At 40.5% G+C, this 8,567-nt stretch overlaps 1 non-coding gene across 1 annotated transcript; it reads right to left on the bottom strand.

Annotated features, from left to right (window-relative positions):
• Positions 1-1,216: 1,216 nt before the first annotated feature.
• Positions 1,217-1,305, bottom strand: TRNAY-GUA (transfer RNA tyrosine (anticodon GUA)). Its single transcript is given in 2 exon segments — positions 1,217-1,252; positions 1,269-1,305. It is a non-coding gene; the product is annotated as a tRNA-Tyr (tRNA).
• Positions 1,306-8,567: the final 7,262 nt, after the last annotated feature.

Raw genomic sequence — 8,567 nt, forward strand, 5'->3', positions numbered from 1 at the left:
CACCTCTTACCCCACCGGCCCATGCTAGGATGTCACTATGTCTCATCTGGATTATTCTAGCAATTTCCTAACTAATCTCCCTACTTCAACCCTTGTCCCTACAGTCTATTCTCAATAGAGCAGCCAGAGTGATCCAACTGAAGCATAAGGCACACTGACTTGATCTTTACACATTATATGAATATATCAAAGTATTACATACACTTCCAAACTATGTATATCTATTATGCATAAATTAAAAAAAGAAAAAATAATCTTACTTATAGATAAAACGTATATTGACACAGGAAAATGTTCATGAGTGGTTGCGGAATGAAAAAAAAATTATGCTATAATAAAAATACATATTATTGTTTTAAAAAAGCATAAGGCAGATCCTAAGACTCTCATGTGGCTCCTACTTTCATTCAAGATAAAAGCCAAAGTTCTCAGAGCGGCCTTTAGGGCTTTACATAATCCACCCGCTCTTCTCCCCTTATTTTTCTCACTTCATTTGCTCCCACTCTCGCCCTCATTCACTCCACTTCAGCCACAGAGGCTACTTCTAAACCGCTCCAAGCACAGCCCTCCTCGGGGACTTGGTTCTTGCTATCCTCTGCCTGGGATATTTACCTCTAGAATATCAACATGACTTTTTCTTTCACCTCCATCAAGCTTTTGCTCCATTGAAGCTTTTGCTAAATTGTAACCTTCTCAATGAGGCCTTTCCTGACCACCTTTCTAAATTGCAAATGTCCATTTCCTTCACCTTGACACCCTCTATGCTCCCACCCTACTTAATTTTTGAAGTAGTGTTAGAAGGTAGTGTTTGCTACCTTCTAACCTACTATGCCATTGTTTATTTTGTTTATTCTTTGTTTCTCTTTGGAATATGAATTCTACAAGGCAAAGATTTTTGGCTCTTTATTAACAGATCCTCAGCACTTATGATGCAGCCTAGCACATAGTAACATAGTACATGCTGAACAAATACGTTGAATGAATAGAGGAAGTACAAACTTTGTCAATAATTATACACCTTAAAAGTGGCAGAGCTAACAAAACTCATTTTCTTTTGCAGAGTCTTTCTTTTTTTTTTTTTTTTTTTTTTTTTGAGACGGAGTCTTGCTCTGTAGCCCGGGCTGGAGTGCAGTGGCTGGATCTCAGCTCACTGCAAGCTCCGCCTCCCGGGTTTACGCCATTCTCCTGCCTCAGCCTCCGGAAACAGATGAGTCTCTCCTTCGAGCCGGAATCGAACCAGCGACCTAAGGATGGGTACGGGCGCGCGCCTACAGTCCTCCGCTCTACCAGCTGAGCTATCGAAGGGAGCGTTTGCAGAGTCTTTCATACCATGTGTCCCTTCATTAGATCACAGAAGTCATAATGGGGAAAATAGTTTTTTCTATTATCCTTCAAATTAATTTCCACGGGAGCTCTTATCATCCAACTGATGCTGCCATTTAAAAAGTATTTTTGAAATTGACTTTTAAGCAGTTGCTTGATCACACAAGAAAATCATAATGTTATCATCATATTATCCCAGCTGCTGATGGTTTTGGTTTTTGATTTGTAGTTTTCTTACCACAATAGCATTTGTTTATCTGTACTCTGGTCACCTGACTTGATTACGAATTATTTCTGGCTTTTTCCAGAATTCAAAATATATTCTAAAAAAATAGAATAATGTGCCACCACTGAACGCAAAATGGTTCTCAAAATATAAATATATTTTTAAAATACTTAAAAACACAAAACTATTTAATCAAAAAATTAAAAAGAAAAGAATAAATTAAATTCATTTGTACAAGTATGACAAACACATCTAACACATTTAAAATACAAAACCTCAGACAAATTCACAAGAATAACATGAAGATTCCAAAGATGGGGAAACTATCAGGATAGAAAATTTGCAAAGGAGAAAATACAGTGACTACTAAACATAAAAAAAACGTTTCAAGGTCACAGATGATAAGAAAAAAACTCACAAATTAAAACAAAACAAACAATTTTATACGTCAAATTTAAAGTTGCTTTAAAAATCAATCTGATGGTAACATTCGGAGAAGGGGGTTGACAGATATAAGGGAATTCTTTGTACTGTTTTTACAACTTCTGTAAGTCTAAAATTAGTTTAAAGGTTAAAAAAATAAATGCTCTGTTCAGTTTTATTGATTTGTCTAGTCCTGCATCAATACCATACTCTGTAAATTACTATAACATTACAATAAGTCTTGATATCTGGTATCTGCTTTCTTTTTTCTTCTTGCAATTTCCTTGGCTATACCTGACCCTTGGTATTTTTATGTAAAATGTAAAGTCGGCTTGCCAATTTTCACAAAACCACTGCTGGGATTGTCTATGAGAATAACATTGAATTTATAGGTCAGTCAGGGGAAAGAAAAGTGAAAGACAGAAATGTAAAATGAAAGAGAAAAAATGTGAGCTGTAACAACAGCACACTGTGTGTATCTTCCTCTTTTATCTCTGTGAGCTCCTCTCCTAGGTCCTCTAAAAAGAGTAAAGCTGGGGCGGAGCAAGATGGCCGAATAGGAACAGCTCCAGTCTCCAACTCCCAGCGCGAGCGACACAGAAGACCAGTGATTTCTGCATTTTCAACTGAGGTACTGGGTTCATCTCACTGGGGAGTGCCGGACGATCGGTGCTGGTCAGCTGCTGCAGCCCGACCAGCGAGACCTGAAGCAGGGTGAGGCATTGCCTCACCTGGGAAGCGCAAGGGAGAAGGGAATCCCTTTTCCTAGCCAGGGGAACTGAGACACACAACACCTGGAAAATCGGGTAACTCCCACCCCAATACTGCACTTTAAGCAAACAGGCACACCAGGAGATCATATCCCACACCTGGCCAGGAGGGTCCCACACCCACGGAGCCTCCCTCATTGCTAGCACAGCAGTCTGTGATCTACCAGCAAGGCAGCAGCGAGGCTGGGGGAGGGGTGCCCGCCATCGCTGAGGCTTAAGTAGGTAAACAAAGCTGCTGGGAAGCTCGAACTGGGTGGAGCTCACAGCAGCTCAAGGAAACCTGCCTGTCTCTGTAGACTCCACCTCTGGGGACAGGGCAATAACAAACGCAGCCGAAACCTCTGCAGACGCAAACGACTCTGTCTGACAGCTTTGAAGAGAGCAGTGGATCTCCCAACACGGAGGTTGAGATCTGAGAAGGGACAGACTCCCTGCTCAAGTGGGTCCCTGACCCCTGAGTAGCCTAACTGGGAGACATCCCCCACTAGGGGCAGTCTGACACCCCACACCTCACAGGGTGGAGTACACCCCTGAGAGGAAGCTTCCAAAGCAAGAATCAGACAGGTACACTCGCTGTTCAGAAATAGTCTATCTTCTGCAGCCTCTGCTGCTGATACCCAGGCAAACAGGGTCTGGAGTGGACCTCAAGCAATCTCCAACAGACCTACAGCTGAGGGTCCTGACTGTTAGAAGGAAAACTATCAAACAGGAAGGACACCTACACCAAAACCCCATCAGTACATCACCATCATCAAAGACCAGAGGCAGATAAAACCACAAAGATGGGGAAAAAGCAGGGCAGAAAAGCTGGAAATTCAAAAAATAAGAGCGCATCTCCCCCGGCAAAGGAGCGCAGCTCATCGCCAGCAACGGATCAAAGCTGGACGGAGAATGACTTTGATGAGATGAGAGAAGAAGGCTTCAGTCCATCAAATTTCTCAGAGCTAAAGGAGGAATTACGTACCCAGCGCAAAGAAACTAAAAATCTTGAACAAAAAGTGGAAGAATTGATGGCTAGAGTAATTAATGCAGAGAAGGTCATAAACGAAATGAAAGAGATGAAAACCATGACACGAGAAATACGTGACAAATGCACAAGCTTCAGTAACCGACTCGATCAACTGGAAGAAAGAGTATCTGCGATTGAGGATCAAATGAATGAAATGAAGTGAGAAGAGAAACCAAAAGAAAAAAGAAGAAAAAGAAATGAACAAAGCCTGCAAGAAGTATGGGATTATGTAAAAAGACCAAATCTACGTCTGATTGGGGTGCCTGAAAGTGAGGGGAAAAATGGAACCAAGTTGGAAAACACTCTTCAGGATATCATCCAGGAGAACTTCCCCAACCTAGTAGGGCAGGCCAACATTCAAATCCAGGAAATACAGAGAACGCCACAAAGATACTCCTCGAGAAGAGCAACTCCAAGACACATAATTGCCAGATTCACCAAAGTTGAAATGAAGGAAAAAATCTTAAGGGCAGCCAGAGAGAAAGGTCGGGTTACCCACAAAGGGAAGCCCATCAGACTAACAGCAGATCTCTTGGCAGAAACTCTCCAAGCCAGGAGAGAGTGGGGGCCAATATTCAACATTCTTAAAGAAAAGAATTTTAAACCCAGAATTTCATATCCAGCCAAACTAAGTTTCATGAGTGAAGGAGAAATAAAATCCTTTACAGATAAGCAAATGCTTAGAGATTTTGTCACCACTAGGCCTGCCTTACAAGAGACCCTGAAGGAAGCACTAAACATGGAAAGGAACAACCGGTACCAGCCATTGCAAAAACATGCCAAAATGTAAAGACCATCGAGGCTAGGAAGAAACTGCATCAACTAACGAGCAAAATAACCAGTTAATATCATAATGGCAGGATCAAGTTCACACATAACAATCTTAACCTTAAATGTAAATGGACTAAATGCTCCAATTAAAAGACACAGACTGGCAAACTGGATAAAGAGTCAAGACCCATCAGTCTGCTGTATTCAGGAGACCCATCTCACATGCAGAGACATACATAGGCTCAAAATAAAGGGATGGAGGAAGATTTACCAAGCAAATGGAGAACAAAAAAAAGCAGGGGTTGCAATACTAGTCTCTGATAAAACAGACTTTAAACCATCAAAGATCAAAAGAGACAAAGAAGGCCATTACATAATGGTAAAGGGATCAATTCAACAGGAAGAGCTAACTATCCTAAACATATATGCACCCAATACAGGAGCACCCAGATTCATAAAGCAAGTCCTTAGAGACTTACAAAGAGACTTAGACTCCCATACAATAATAATGGGAGACTTCAACACTCCACTGTCAACATTAGACAGATCAATGAGACAGAAAGTTAACAAGGATATCCAGGAATTGAACTCATCTCTGCAGCAAGCAGACCTAATAGACATCTATAGAACTCTCCACCCCAAATCAACAGAATATACATTCTTCTCAGCACCATATCGTACTTACTCCAAAATCGACCACGTAATTGGAAGTAAAGCACTCCTCAGCAAATGTACAAGAACAGAAATTATAACAAACTGTCTCTCAGACCACAGTGCAATCAAACTAGAACTCAGGACTAAGAAACTCAATCAAAACCGCTCAACTACATGGAAACTGAACAACCTGCTCCTGAATGACTACTGGGTACATAACGAAATGAAGGCAGAAATAAAGATGTTCTTTGAAACCAATGAGAACAAAGTTACAACATACCAGAATCTCTGGGACACATTTAAAGCAGTGTGTAGAGGGAAATTTATAGCACTAAATGCCCACAAGAGAAAGCAGGAAAGATCTAAAATTGACACTCTAACATCGCAATTAAAAGAACTAGAGAAGCAAGAGCAAACACATTCGAAAGCTAGCAGAAGGCTAGAAATAACTAAGATCAGAGCAGAACTGAAGGACATAGAGACACAAAAAACCCTCCAAAAAATCAATGAATCCAGGAGTTGGTTTTTTGAAAAGATCAACAAAATTGACAGACCACTAGCAAGACTAATAAAGAAGAAAAGAGAGAAGAATCAAATCGATGCAATTAAAAATGATAAAGGGGATATCACCACCGACCCCACAGAAATACAAACTACCATCAGAGAATACTATAAACACCTCTACGCAAATAAACTGGAAAATCTAGAAGAAATGGATAATTTCCTGGACACTTACACTCTTCCAAGACTAAACCAGGAAGAAGTTGAATCCCTGAATAGACCAATAGCAGGCTCTGAAATTGAGGCAATAATTAATAGCCTACCAACCAAAAAAAGTCCAGGACCAGATGGATTCACAGCTGAATTCTACCAGAGGTACAAGGAGGAGTTGGTACCATTCCTTCTGAAACTATTCCAATCAATAGAAAAAGAGGGAATCCTCCCTAACTCATTTTATGAGGCCAACATCATCCTGATACCAAAGCCTGGCAGAGACACAACAAAAAAAGAGAATTTTAGACCAATATCCCTGATGAACATCGATGCAAAAATCCTCAATAAAGTACTGGCAAACCGGATTCAGCAACACATCAAAAAGCTTATCCACCATGATCAAGTGGGCTTCATCCCTGGGATGCAAGGCTGGTTCAACATTCGCAAATCAATAAACATAATCCAGCATATAAACAGAACCAAAGACAAGAACCACATGATTATCTCAATTGATGCAGAAAAGGCTTTTGACAAAATTCAACAGCCCTTCATGCTAAAAACGCTCAATAAATTCGGTATTGATGGAATGTACCTCAAAATAATAAGAGCTATCTATGACAAACCCACAGCCAATATCATACTGAATGGGCAAAAACTGGAAAAATTCCCTTTGAAAACTGGCACAAGACAGGGGTGCCCTCTCTCACCACTCCTATTCAACATAGTGTTGGAAGTTCTGGCTAGGGCAATTAGGCAAGAGAAAGAAATCAAGGGTATTCAGTTAGGAAAAGAAGAAGTCAAACTGTCCCTGTTTGCAGATGACATGATTGTATATTTAGAAAACCCCATTGTCTCAGCCCAAAATCTCCTTAAGCTGATAAGCAACTTCAGCAAAGTCTCAGGATACAAAATTAATGTGCAAAAATCACAAGCATTCTTATACACCAGTAACAGACAAACAGAGAGCCAAATCAGGAATGAACTTCCATTCACAATTGCTTCAAAGAGAATAAAATACCTAGGAATCCAACTGACAAGGGATGTAAAGGACCTCTTCAAGGAGAACTACAAACCACTGCTCAGTGAAATAAAAGAGGACACAAACAAATGGAAGAACATACCATGCTCATGGATAGGAAGAATCAATATCGTGAAAATGGCCATACTGCCCAAGGTTATTTATAGATTCAATGCCATCCCCATCAAGCTACCAATGAGTTTCTTCACAGAATTGGAAAAAACTGCTTTAAAGTTCATATGGAACCAAAAAAGAGCCCGCATCTCCAAGACAATCCTAAGTCAAAAGAACAAAGCTGGAGGCATCACGCTACCTGACTTCAAACTATACTACAAGGCTACAGTAACCAAAACAGCATGGTACTGGTACCAAAACAGAGATATAGACCAATGGAACAGAATAGAGTCCTCAGAAATAATACCACACATCTACAGCCATCTGATCTTTGACAAACCTGAGAGAAACAAGAAATGGGGAAAGGATTCCCTATTTAATAAATGGTGCTGGGAAAATTGGCTAGCCATAAGTAGAAAGCTGAAACTGGATCCTTTCCTTACTCCTTATACGAAAATTAATTCAAGATGGATTAGAGACTTAAATGTTAGACCTAATACCATAAAAATCCTAGAGGAAAACCTAGGTAGTACCATTCAGGACATAGGCATGGGCAAAGACTTCATGTCTAAAACACCAAAAGCAATGGCAGCAAAAGCCAAAATTGACAAATGGGATCTCATTAAACTAAAGAGCTTCTGCACAGCAAAAGAAACTACCCTCAGAGTGAACAGGCAACCTACAGAATGGGAGAAAATTTTTGCAATCTGCTCATCTGACAAAGGGCTAATATCCAGAACCTACAAAGAACTCAAACAAATTTACAAGAAAAAAACAAACAACCCCATCAAAAAGTGGGCAAAGGATATGAACAGACATTTCTCAAAAGAAGACATTCATACAGCCAACAGACACATGAAAAAATGCTCATCATCACTGGCCATCAGAGAAATGCAAATCAAAACCACAATGAGATACCATCTCACACCAGTTAGAATGGCGATCATTAAAAAGTCAGGAAACAACAGGTGCTGGAGAGGATGTGGAGAAATAGGAACACTTTTACACTGTTGGTGGGACTGTAAACTAGTTCAACCATTATGGAAAACAGTATGGCGATTCCTCAAGGATCTAGAACTAGATGTACCATATGACCCAGCCATCCCATTACTGGGGATATACCCAAAGGATTATAAATTATGCTGCTATAAAGACACATGCACATGTATGTTTATTGCAGCAATATTCACAATAGCAAAGACTTGGAATCAACCCAAATGTCCATCAGTGACAGATTGGATTAAGAAAATGTGGCACATATACACCATGGAATACTATGCAGCCATAAAAAAGGATGAGTTTGTGTCCTTTGTAGGGACATGGATGCAGCTGGAAACCATCATTCTTAGCAAACTATCACAAGAACAGAAAACCAAACACTGCATGTTCTCACTCATAGGTGGGAACTGAACAATGAGATCACTTGGACTCAGGAAGGGGAACATCACACACAGGGGCCTATCATGGGGAGGGGGGAGGGGGGAGAGATTGCATTGGGAGTTATACCTGATGTAAATGACGAGTTGATGGGTGCAGCACACCAAC

Source organism: Macaca fascicularis, chromosome 2, assembly GCF_037993035.2.
Source record: "Macaca fascicularis isolate 582-1 chromosome 2, T2T-MFA8v1.1".
Classification (NCBI taxonomy): domain Eukaryota; kingdom Metazoa; phylum Chordata; class Mammalia; order Primates; family Cercopithecidae; genus Macaca; species Macaca fascicularis.